At 43.2% G+C, this 13,162-nt stretch overlaps 1 long non-coding RNA gene across 1 annotated transcript in view; it reads left to right on the forward strand.

Annotated features, from left to right (window-relative positions):
• Positions 1-13,162, forward strand: part of LOC113978229 — a 78,874-nt gene that overhangs the window by 26,112 nt on the left and 39,600 nt on the right. The gene's annotated exons all lie outside the window — the stretch shown is intronic.

A 13,162-nucleotide genomic window follows, 5' to 3' on the forward strand; every position in this document is an offset into this window, starting at 1 on the left:
TAAAAGGTTTCCAGTCTGGTGTTAGGTGAAATACTCTGGGTTTTGGGTGAAGAAAATGCCTTGGCCTTGGGCCATCAAGGAGATGGTCAGTGATGTGTGCCCGGTGTGTGGGCTGTCTGTGATGGTAAGTGCCTTTGGTTTCTCCCACAACGTTATTTGGTGAGAGCCATGAGAAAAATACCCTACCAATCCTTCTTCTTGAACACAAAAAACTCTTCCAAGTTTCTTTGGATGGTCCTGTGAGTGTTAGGCATTGTGTTTTGGCTTCTTTTTGATCTAAAATGTGAGTCAGGACTTGTATTCCTTCTTTCCTTTCAACCCAGGTTGTGTAGGAGTCTGGCTTTTAATTTTTGTATTTGGTTTGTGTAACAAGGTTTTGGCAGTGGGGGGATACAGCTTCTCTGTCCAGTGGAGCCACTGCCGGGTGGCTGCAAGGCTGATGTGCCGCTGGCCAGGGCTGAGCCCATCAGAGGCAGCACCTCTGGGGTAACAGAGTTAAGTAGATGTGGGGGAGGCAACTTCAGCCAGAGAGAGGAGTGAGAATATGTGAGAGAAACAACTCTGCAGGCCCCCAGAGCTGTGCAGAAGGAGGGGCAGGAGGTGCTCCAGGTGCTGGAGCTGCGATTCCCCTGCAGCCCGTGGTGCAGCCCACGGTGAGGCAGCTGTGCCCCTGCAGCCCATGGAGGGCCACGGGGGTGCAGAGACCCCCCTGCAGCCTGGGGAGGAGCCCACACTGGAACTGGGGCAGAGTGTGAGGAGTCCTCCCACTGCAGAGGAAGACACAGCAGAGACAATGCGTGATGAACTGACCACAGCCTCCATTCCCTGTCCCCCTATGCCACTGGGGTGAGGAGGGAGAGAAAATCAGGACTAAAGTTAAGCCTGGGAAGAAGGTATTAAGGTGTGGGGAAGGTTTTAAGATTGGGTTTTATTTCACATTGTCCTAATCTGATTTGATTGGTAATAAATTAATTCCTCCAAGTCAGGTCTGTTTGCCCGTGATGGTAATGGGTGAGTGATCTCTCCCTGTCTTTATCTCCACCCATGAGCCTTTTGTTGTATTTTCTTTCCCCTGCTGAGGAGAGGAGTGACAGAGCAGCTTTGGTGGAGACCTGACCCCCAGACATGGTCGACCCACCACATTTTGAAAAACTTTTACTCTTGAGGGTTTTTGCTGTAAGTGATACTGCAGATGAGGGTATTCTTTTCCTTAGCTTGGTTTCTGAACCTTCAAGTGCAGGTGGTTTGAAAGAAATGTCAGGTATGGCCAGGGTCAGCAAACTGAGAAGTTTTGTCCCACTGTACCCAGTAAAGGCCCAGTGTTCAGTCACTTCTGTGACAGGTCTGGCAAAAGACCAAATGCAGCGTCAGGTGGTTGCCTGAGGCCACCTCAGCTCGGTTGGTGATGCCTTTTGCAGGGCAGTGCTCTGTGCTATCCACGTTATTTTCAGGGACAAGGCATGTTTGTTTGTTTGCTTGCTCTTGTTTTCCCTTGGTCTGAAGCAAGCTTGCAGCCCATGATTTAGGAATGAGCCTTGCAAGAGATCCAAAATGGGAGAACATTTTCCCCTCATGAAAACCTAGAGGATTCATGCAGGTGCTAATCCTCCCGCACAGAAGGAGCCATGGTTTTGAGGCTTTCCAGAGGGGCAGGCAAAGAGCAGAGCTGGGTTCACCGGTCTGACTTTTATTTTCCAGCAAGGTGTTTTCAAATAAAACAAAATATTTCCATTTTGTTATGATTATTTTGTTTTCCCAGATGACATTTCTTGGTGGAAATATCTGACACATTTAAGCTTTACAGTGTACTCTGTAGGGTAGAATGTTAAGCTTATTTTTGGTGAAATTTATGTTGACAATGCAATTTTTAAGTAAGATTGCAGTTATAGATACTGTGTGACACATAATGGATTTGTAAAGAGTACATGTGTGTTGCCAGGACCAAGTCAAAGCAAGACTCCCTCACATCTCTGAGATTCTGTGCGACACATGGAGCCCCAGGGAAGGAGAGTTAATATGTCATCCAACTTTATGCCCCTCCTGAAAAAATCAGGCAGAACTATAAATTCAAAATTTTTAAAATTTAATGTAGTTCCTGCTAGAGGTGTTTGCGTTTTTATCAAAGTCAGTGAAATGGCTGAGGAAATCCCTCGAGCCCTCTAGTCTTTGTGCCAGCGTGTCCTGATCTTTCATGCTGGTTTTTGTTGACTTGCTGCCACCTGTACGTGGCAAGCACCTGGCACAATGTGTTTTGTGACCCTTGAGCTCTGTCCTAACAACAGACATTAAGGAACTGCTTACGCCAAGTGGAATTCAGCTTCTCACTCTGATTCCCCCTCTGCACATGCCAACAGAACGAAATAAGCTTAGGAGAACTCAAATCTGCTCCAAACTGAGGTAAGAATATTGTACCAAAAGACACTGTACTTTCTTTTCATTTAAAGCTAAAAGCAAATTAGTTTTTTCCATGGAAAGCCCCTGTCTCTCATACCTTACTTGAAATATTGCCATAGTCTTGATGTTAAGTTTTTCATAAGAGCTGTTGATGAAAATTATGTTGTGACTTCGTCTTCAAGCAAACCAAACAAAAGACATCCAGGTTGAAAAGCATCACTATGGTTACCTGATTTAAAGGTGGTTGTTAATAAAGGAGAGAAAATTGGAACCAAGCGAGGCAGTAACTGCAAAAACATAGAAAAGGTTAGACTAGTATTTTTCATCAAAACTTGAACTTCATGTTTTGTTCATTAAACATCCATTTTAAGGATGCCATCTTAAAGGGTATAACTAGGAGAACCCAAACTTAACAGGAAGTTTTAAAAGATTTAAAGAAGATTTAAAAAAGGACAGCATTCATATTTCAAATTCCTGGGCTAAGGGGTCTGGATGGAGTCTAGTTAAGGTTTGGAGTCGGAAGTTTTCTCCCTTTAGTATTTTGAGAAGAGAGAATTGGTTTTAAATTCTCTCAATGTGCCTCTTAAATCACATATGTTCTGATTTTGCTTCCCTGTTCTTTAACATGGTGCATTACATATTCACATTAGACCAGAACCTTAGAAGCAAGGAATTTGAGTTTGAGCTGAAGCTTGATTTAAAACCCAAGCTTGAATATTTTAATTGAAGTCAGCAAACATATTTCTTCCAATCCCAGGGTACAATGTTGGCTTTTTAAAAGTCATAAATATGCCCACAGTCTCTAAAGTCGAGAGAACTCCATACACTGGTAGCATGGTTTGTGGTGACAGCCACTGACTTTGCCTACACAAAGACCCCAGTTCAAATATGCATAGAATATATTCTAGTTATTTCTTTTCTGGGGTGATTTTTCTTTTGAGTTTATAGAAATTAGACCAAAGCTGGCTGATGGCCTCCATTTATGCAAAAGGGCTTGTTTACTTTGAAAAATATGGGTTAACTGAATATAAACTTTCCTATTAGCCTACTTTATCACTTAAAAGAGATGTTTTTCAAGTAAAATAAAAAGATATTACATACCAAAGGTGATGAAAACATGTTCTTTAAAAATTAAGTTAAATTAGAAATGACATTTCTTCTTCTAATATTGATGTTGTAGCTGAGAGTTAAGCTATAAAATGAGTCAATTAAATTCTCTGCAGCCTTGCTGCAAAATCCAAATTTAAACTACATAGTAAAGCAATCATACTAATGCTGGCAGTTTCAAACCACTCATTTCTAGAACTAAGCTGGGGCAAAAATATTAATCCAAACCTAAATCTCTCTGATTAATGTATTCCTGTGATGTCAAGATTTAAAGATGAACACGTCGCAGGTGCAGTCTTGTTGCCAGGTTTCTGACACTGGAGGGCTGTGAAGGGCTGTTGGGAAACTGGAGTGTTTATTGGTATTAAAAATAAGCACATCAAATGTGCTGTACCCTTTGTGACAGGGTTTCTCCAGTGCATCACAAATGCTTCCAACTAGAGCTTGTATCTTTGGGAAGAAACCTGCACCCAGGTATCCAGCAGTCTTCAGGTTTGGTTGATCACACTCTGCAAAGAGAAATCAGGGAGCACTTTCCCTGGCTTTAGACATTTTCAGGGAAGAAAGATTGCTCAATATTGTGGATTTTTATTAGTTTATTTAAACATATTGACTCAAAATTTTGAATGTAGGTCCCTGAGATCTTGCAAAGTCAGCTCCAAACACACAGGGAGTGGAACAGTGTGAGTAATAGATCTTCTCTCACTCACCTAATATTGATTAGGTTGGCTGCAAGAGATGTGTAGGAGCAGAGGAAGCTTTGGCAATCTTTTTGGGGCAGAGGAGCCCTTCAAGGCAGTATTTAAAGAAGTTATCTAACCTGAGAGCACAAATCCTGGTGTTCAATGGGATTTCAGCTCCCTGTGTTCTTCAGGGTTTTTGAGAATTTCCCCATCTCCTGTGCTTTGCAGATATCTGTAGGAGAGGTGTGGTGGTGTCACTGCAGGTTGGATTAGTGCAGCAGAGGGTAACCTGATGAGTTTTTCCATTTGCAAACTGGCAGTAAAAGCTCTTCTAGCCGAGTACAAGGATGTAAGACATTGTGGTGCTGCAGTGTGTCAAGAGAAGGGCAGCAGAGCTGGGGAAGGGTCTGGAGCACAAGTCTGATGAGGAGCAGCTGAGGGAGCTGGGGGGGCTCAGCCTGGGGAAAAGGAGGCTCAGGGGGGACCTTCTCATTCTCTGTGACTCCCTGACAGGAGTGGGGAGCCAGATGGGGGTCAGGCTCTGCTTGCAGGGAACAAAGGTCAGGATGAGAGGAAACAGCCTCCAATTGCACCAGGGGAGGTTGAGATTGGATATTGAGGAAAAGGCTGTCAAGCACTGGCACAGGCTGCCCAGGGCAGTGGTGGAATCACCATCCCTGGAGGTTCTAAAAAACCATGTAGATGTGGCACTTCGGTGGGCTTGTCAGTGCTTGGTTAATGGTTGGACTTGATCTTAAAAGTCTTTTCCAACCTAAAAAATTCTGTGATACTATGATTCTATATACAGAATATAGACAGATATTATATATATTCTATATACATTCTATATACAGAGTAGGATTGGGAACCCATTAAGCTCTGAGGTCTTGGGAGCCAAAGGAGCCCCAGCGATAAACCCATAGATGAGCAAAATCTTTTATCTGGTTTCTCCCCAGTGGTTGCTGTCAAAGTTAATTCTAAGGCTGATCTGTGATCCTAACTCTTGGAGTTTGCTCAGTAACTGCATTTTATAGCTTAGTCTTTACCATTTGATTATTTAATGAAGATTTTTCAAGTAGTGTATTGAAGATTACTCCTCTTGAAAATGGTTAAAAACTATAGAGAACTATCTTTCCATTTTTAAGTATATACTAAATATTTCCTGCATATTATCTGTGCTTCCTGCTATGGTAGGATTTTGTAAGCAGTCTTTGTGTCTTCTCTGATCACCTCTGCAGTAGTCAAGACCTATCTTTTAGCCTCACACTGTGCAGACCTTGCAGGAAGAGGAAGTGGCCCTTGTCCAAAAGAATTTTTTAAAGTTCTGAAAAATTGTACTGAAATAGAGAAGTGGTGTTAATTTCAAGCTCCATTAGAAGCAAAAGGACTGATATTTATATCCATCCTCTGTGCTGTAGTTTGGACCCTTCGATATTTTGTTTTAGTGTGGTGCTTAAATATTGGAATGAGGAGTGCTTTCGAGGTCAAAGAGGAAATGGGGAGTGAGTACTTGTTAAATAAATGTTGACAGGAATCTCACATTAAACTCTTTTTAAAAAATAATGTTCTATTGCTGTAGTACCAACAGTACATTTGAGGGATGCTCGTCCCTCCTCTGGCCACTTTATGATCAAAATGTTCTGCCAGGTTCTGGCAACCCTGTTATGCTGAGGAGAAACTTCAGTGGTTATTCCTGCTCCTGCCCTAAGCAAAAGCAGGTGTGGAGCAGGGGAGAGGTGGGGTCTGGCCCGATGGAATGGGAGGGATGGGGTGGGAGGTGCAGCTGTTGGTGGAGTCTCTCTCTCTGTGCCATTGCACCAGCCTTCAGCCTCCTTCTTCAGCCTGAAGAACAGTTGCTGCTTCTTGGGCAAACACACCTCTGCGAGTTCATCCAACACAGAGAACACCCCCTGTCAGAGCCTGGCTGAGCTGCCATGGCCCTGGGTTTGGGGTGCCTGGATGCACCTCCGTGGTGTCACAGTGCTGCTGCTCTGACACTTGGGGTTGGGGCTCCTGACACCACTTGGTTCATTTTTTATAGGATGCTTGTTTCTGTAATGTTTGTCTCCAGCAGCTTGTCTTCTGTTGGGTTTATGTTTAATGCAGTTTCAGTTCCCATTCTAGCAGTTTTCCAAATTATGTCAGGAGTGACCTAACAAGGAGTATTTACGAACAGTGCTAAGATGGTTTCTGCTGCTCTGTGCTGTTTGGAAAACCAGCTGTGCAGTGAGCAATAGAACTGTTCCTGATGAGAGTGTATTAGTTTAAATACAAACATTTTGCATGTCTGTCCCAGTTATCCAACCTGTAATCCAAATAACAAATGAGGTTTTGCCGCAGGGCCATCCAACCACTCTTCTTAAGGGCTGGAGTCACAATGCCTCTCAGATAGCCAGGCTGATGTTTTTAGTAGAATCTGTAGAAGCAGAGGATTTGGTTCCAGGAAAACTAGTAGTTACCAAAGCTGAAAGTTAATCTGATCCTATTTGTAGCTGGCATTCATATAAATCATTTGGACAACTTTGTGCAAGGCCTGCTCTTTATTCTGCATTTAACCAGTGCCTATGCTAACATAATCCTGATCCATACCTGCCATCTCCTGTGTTAGTACATGACAGTGTTTAATCTTAGTGATGGGCCTGACATATTTCATAAGTGTACAAGGAAGATCAAGCATTTAGAGCTGTTCCAGTGAACATCTGTGCTGGCAAAGTTGTATCAACCAACAGTATATGAAGTGTTCCCCTGGTAAAATGCAGGTACTTATTGAACCTGTACTGTGTAGAACAACAAACAAGCCAAGTAAAACAAAGGCAGGGAAAAGAAACGGAAGTTTGTGCTGTAGTGGAGGTGTATCATACAGGTGTATACAATCTTAATTAGTGTTTCAAAATAAGGAGTTTGAATGAATCTTTTTTTCTTACATAGAAAAATGTTAATGAAGCTGTATAAATTCAGTCTTTTGCAATACAAAGCCGTTTATAAATAAAAGCATATTTAGCCATAAAATGGTTTGCAAGAGTGAGTGTTCAGAGTGATTTCCCTTTTGTGTCTGAGGAAAGCAAAGACACAAAGAAATACACACTCTGATTCTGGGTTTATCTTGTCCTGCTATGAGACATGAGCGTGGCCATTACAGCGAGTTCTGTTCTGGAGTGTCACTCGATGAGCAATCACTCCACAAAAGCCCATTTTGATTTTGAGAGGACCAAGGCTCCTATGATTCGTGGCAATGCTGTCTGGGCCCTGTGAGCTGCAGTTTGAGGTAAAATCAGAGACAGTTCCCAAACTGGCTGTTAAAAGCTCCTCCAGCAGCAACTGTCTGAGTGGGCAGGGTGTCCTCTCCTCCCCTGTGCCACCCTGAGCAGTGAGGGGTGGCGTCGCCATCCCTGACCGTGGAAGTCTTGTTGCTGCTGTGTTGGAGTGACCCCAAGAAGTGCTTTGAGGCTGTGATGCAATAGCACCCTGGGGTAGGAAATGGAACTGAGGGCAGCAGGGTGGAGAGTTCTGATGCTTGTACCTGGTTCAGGTCCACATTTTGGAAAGGTCACCCCTTGTTTTATTTCCAGTCTCTTGTTTTCTTAGATATGAAATGGGATAGTGATGTGATGCTTACCTCACCCAGGAAATGTTTTTGGTTTCATAGATGAAAAGCCTTTTATAGAACTGATGTATTATATTTTTTTCCTGGGAAATCATAACTGAACCGTGAAACTTCACTTTTTTCCTGTTGCTAGCCTCAATCTTTTGTGCTTTGCTCAACAAGAATTCCCCTTGCTCTCCACGTAAAATAAACATAATTTAAAGTCACTTTGTCTTTTTGAATTTTGGAGTTATATCTCTCCATAGCAGTGTCATTGCAGCTGTGATTCAGAGATGTGTTTAAAGATGTAAGAACAGCAAGTTTTACATTTACATTTAGTCTCAAATTTGCAGTATACCAAAAAATAGAGGTAGTAGATGGATTTTCCAAGGAAGATGAGCTATTGAATGATTTTAAAGAAAATAATGTTAATAAATTCTGAGTTATTTTGTTTTTAATTATTTGGAAACTACTATATATGGTGCATTTAATATGCCAATAGAGAAATTTATGGTCCTCCCTTTTCCTCTCTGGATTTTAACCTACCTGAGGATGTTCTGTGACACAGCCACAATGACACCAGACATTATAGTCAATTGTGTTAATAATCCATGAATTAAAGCATCCCCCAGCTCTTCATGTGATGGGTTGTATCAGTGCTGTGGTTAAGGGGCCCTCACGCAGGCCCTGCAGGGTAGACTGGAGCAGTTTGGAAAGTCTGTTGCTGTCAAGGATCTGCTGATTCCATGGATATCTCTGGAGGAGGGGTGGAACGGGAGACAGAGGAGGGCTGTGAACAGCGGCTTCAGCTCTGTCCAAGGTTAGGGCTGCTACTAGAGATGGAAATCTGGCATGAAAAGCACATGGTGCCTGGGTTGAACCAAGCAGTAGATCATGAGGCACTTCAGAGGAGGTTGAGGGTGCTCATGAGATTGCCAGGGAGACCAAAATACTTGGAATCCCTTGATGAAGAAAAGCACAAGTCTCAACATTAAAAATAGATGCTTTTTATCTTGGATATGATACAAAATCTCTTGTGATATGGTTTTTTTCTATCATACTTTAGCAGCTTTGAGCAGTGGTGGATTAGGCCTGTATCACAACAGTAATTCACAGGAGGCTGTGTTTTGTCTTGCTATGACACCAGCTACTATTGTTTTTGATCTGCAGCCTCTGAAGAGGGATGCTGCATCTTCTGTGGGAGGTGTTGTGAGTGCAGATTAGTTAGACAAGTGCTGTAGTGAATGCATAAGTAGTGATTTTGCATAATGAGGTATGTGAAATCCCAGTGGAGGTTGTTAAAACAGATAGACAGCCTGTGGTAAACAACAAGGAAGGTAGGCTTTGAAAACAGATGGCTTTGAAAACCTGACAAATGACTGTTCCATACTTAAAAATCAGTTTTGTTAGTGGAAAATATCTTATTTAAAAACCAAAAGGAAAAAAAAAACAAAAAAACCCAAAACCTGAAAAAGCTTAGCCTGCATATTTTCACAAACCTGAATGTGTTAATAAAGTTCTGTGGGGAACCATACATCATATGCCTTTCCTGCCATACGATGGAGGCAACAGGCTGCGTGGCTCGGAATTTTCTGCAGAAATGATCCATCGGGCTTTGCTGTGCAGCTGCATCTACCTGGCAGGTATTAGGTCTCCATTATCACTTTGACTCTATCTAGGTGTGTACTTTTCACTGGGAATTTAATCTTGCATTCAAAGTCTTAATTTTTCTTGAAAGACAGAGTCAATGGGTAAAACAGAAATACAGAGGAATATTTCTGCTAGTTGGAAAGGGCACAGAAAAGCCCATTGCTGTCTGAGCTACTGCATAGCAAAGGTTAGGGCTGGCCAGAAGATGAGGTACTGTTTTGGAGGTTTAAAATGTAGCTGTTTTCCATGTCTGTGCCTTTGGCATAAGGAGTAGGAGGTGTGAGGCTGGGCCCAGCCTCCTGTTTCCTGTGGTGTGCTGTGGGCCTGCTCAGGCTGGAAGGTGCCGGGGAGCCGTTCCCGCTGTCACCTCTCTGGGACTTCACTCTGTGCTCTCCTGCAGGAAAGCTGCAACATGAACTGGTGCAGTATTAACTGCACACAGAACAGTTCCTGCAGTGTGTCAGAGGCCCAGCTCAGGGACTTGTTCCTGGAGCACTGACACTGAAGCACGAGGTGACAATGAGTGTTAAAGACCTTTCCCATGGCCTGAACCGAGGATATGGGACCATTTCAGTAGAATAATGCTTTTTGTTCTCTTCCAGTGTGAGTCCTAAAAGCTTTCCTGTGTCGATGCAAGCCTGTGGGTAAATCAACTGTCCTTTTCTTAGTTATTTTGGCAGCTCCCTTAGAACAAGCCCATGGATGCCCAGGGCTCTGTGGACTTGACTGAAAGATAGTACAAGTGGTCCGATTCCCTTTTGGAAAGGATCTCAAATGCCCCCAGGGGATTTCTCAGTCCCCAAATTCTGCTGGGAAAAAAAAGCAAGTTCCTATGATTTGAGAATAAGACATGGGTCATCCTGTGTCCTGAGAAAAATCAAGGACACAGGTCCTTGTCACTTGCCCTTCAACACTGATGCTGCCTGGGCTGATCCCGTGTGTGCAGTCAGCCTGCTTGGTAACCCTGACAGCAGAGCTCCTGCTCCAGGCGTGGCAGTGCATGGTCTCAAATCCTTGGATCTGGGAGCAGAGCACAGCTGCTGTACTCTCCTGTGCTGCTTCCCAACTCCTTAAAAACGTGTTGAAAATGGGATGGCACCTGGGAGATTGGCACAAACATGTTTGGCTTGTTTGGCAAATGGCTTGTGCCAATCTCCAGGAGTGAGAGCCCAGAGGTGCTCCCATGGAAGTGTCTCTGGCCCTTTGGCCCCTTGGGGACAAGCGCCCTGAGCCCAGCGCTGGCAGTGGAGCTGGGGCAGGCGTGGGAGCACAGACCTGCTTCCATTCACATTGGATGGGAGAACGAGCTGTTTAGGAAACAAGAGAAGATAATTTTAGCCAGTTCATCTTTCTTCTCATAAATTAAATGAAGTGCTTGCTGAGCAGCTCATTTCTCAAGGTACCAAGTACAGCTGTTGAGAATTTTTGCCATTTGCCAATGTTGTTTTTCATCAAAACCCACTGATTATAAAACCGGATTTGTAGGCAAGAGAAAGTAGTGTATTTTTCTGCAGCAATTCCCTTTCTTGATTAGTTTCAATGTGTCCTGTTGTAACATTGTAAAAATGACGAAGTGACCTTTGTTATTATTGACACTATTATCAACATGTAGAGCCAGAAGTATTGGTTTTGGTTGAAATAAAAGTGAAATGATAAACCTAAATTTTTCTTTCCTTCAGTATTTTTTGATTCCTTGTCTTTGCAAGGATTTTGACTTTTAGCTGTGTCTGCAGATGGAGATCACTGGGTGAGCAGCAGCTGAAAAGTCTGACAGGGGAGAAAACTGGTTTTGCTTTCTGCTTGGAGAGAAACCTTTGTTACACAGCAGCTGATCAGAGCTGAGAGTTTCTGCTGCTTTTTCAATGAGTTGTTTGTGTTGTCTCCTGTCAGGTGCTTGTACTGACCACTGAGGCATTTCTAGAGCTCTTCCAGGCCCTGAACTGTGCTCAGCAACGTTTAAAAGCGCTTTTTTTTTTCCCCCCAGAGAGACCTGCTCTTCATAAAGTAACACTCTCAAATAAATTTTTCAAAACCACTACAGTTAACACAGTGAAAACTTTCAAATTCTGAGTATTTTGGCACCAAAATAAGAGTTGAGCTGTTAAAAAAAAAATCTCATCCCAGGTGTCTCAAGATCCATTATTTTCTGTGCTGCAACAAGATTGTTACAAATGCCTGTCCCAGATGTATGAAGTTCTTACAGAATGATCAAGGAGGGACAGTGTCCTGTCATTCACAAGTTAACAGAGTCAGAGACATCCCTGCTTGAAATATTCACTTGATTTTTCGGTTGCAGGGCACCAGGACGTTTCCTCTCTGAAACTTTGCCAGTTCTGTGAAGATGAAAAGCAGGACAGCATTTCCCGGCTCTGGGATCGCTGTTAGGAGTGTTCATTGCACACGGGGGCAGTAGCACACCACAGAGTGCTCGGCGTGTGAGCCCTGCCTGGGCTCACGTCTGGCTGGGAGCCGTATTCCGGGATTATTTAGCACTTGTTAGCTGCCTGTGGGTTCGACAGGTATTGGCAAAAAATATTAACGTACATCCAAGTTCATCTTAACTAATAAGTGATGAGCAAAGGGAAGTTTGTATTTGCTGTCTTAAAACGACCTGTGAATCTTTATCCCTCCAAGTTGTTTATTCCAGCTTTGATGTGTGGCCACTTTCATCTGTTTAAATCTTGCAGGTGCCATCAGAAGCCAAAAGTGAGAAGACTGCTCTGGAGAACAATATGAAACCATTCTTCTTGTGTTTGGAATCAGTGCTTGTATTATATTGCTCTATTTTGTCTATGCTATTTTTAAGCTCTTTTAAATCTATTTTCTGTGATACCGCCAGTGGAAAAGTTGCTCTACTTTTTTAAGTGACAACCAAGTGCTTAAGTGCTCTGCTGGATCCAGGCCAGAGCCAGCATCTTGCACAATAGAGCCGACGACAACTCATTTCATCCCAAAAATCTCGGTTTTCTTCCCAAACTCCAGTAAACAAAGTCTCCCGATAGCCTGTGAGCACTGGAGCAGGGGCACTGTCCCAGCTTTCCAGATGGCAACAAGAGCAGTTAAATGGCTTGCTCAGGGGAGCTGGAGATGAGCAAGGCTGGGCAGATGCAGGAGGCAGGCTCTGGGGAGGATTTTGCTGGCTGGTTTATTACATGTTTGTTATATTCTTGCTGCGCCTGGGTGGTGTTGATTGGGCTGAAGTTGCCCAAGTCTGTTCTGTGAGATGTTTTCTAAGATTATATCCAGAGCTCTCAGGGGGAAGGTGGAGGGGCTCTGGGTGCTCCCTGATGGGGGGATTTGAATGACACCAACTTGCTTCCAGAGTGAGTGGTCAGACTGCTGTGGGTGAGGAGTTGCAGAATGGTAGAGCTGGTGCTGTGATCTGCCGAGTCACCCCTGAGCCTGGATGTGTGAAGGGAAAAAAAACAAAAAAAGTCAGAAAATGAACAAATAAAACCACTAACACCTTTTTTATCCTTATCCTATAATTGCATTTGCAATTTATGTTAGCATTAGTAACTCTGGTCAGGAACTCACCTGAAGCAATTATCCAGGGACTTTCTAATAGTATTTCATTTAACACAGGGAGTTACACAAGGGTTATTTTAAAGTAATACATTCTCTGTATTAATCATTGGTTGTTATTGACTTAGTGACACGTTGCTGTTGGTGAAATGAACTGTGATATAATTAGTAGCAAATAATACCCATGCATGCTGTGCTAATTATTTTTATGTGAACCCAA

Source organism: Neopelma chrysocephalum, unplaced genomic scaffold (genome assembly GCF_003984885.1).
Source record: "Neopelma chrysocephalum unplaced genomic scaffold, ASM398488v2 Primary Assembly neopelma1_299, whole genome shotgun sequence".
Taxonomy (NCBI): domain Eukaryota; kingdom Metazoa; phylum Chordata; class Aves; order Passeriformes; family Pipridae; genus Neopelma; species Neopelma chrysocephalum.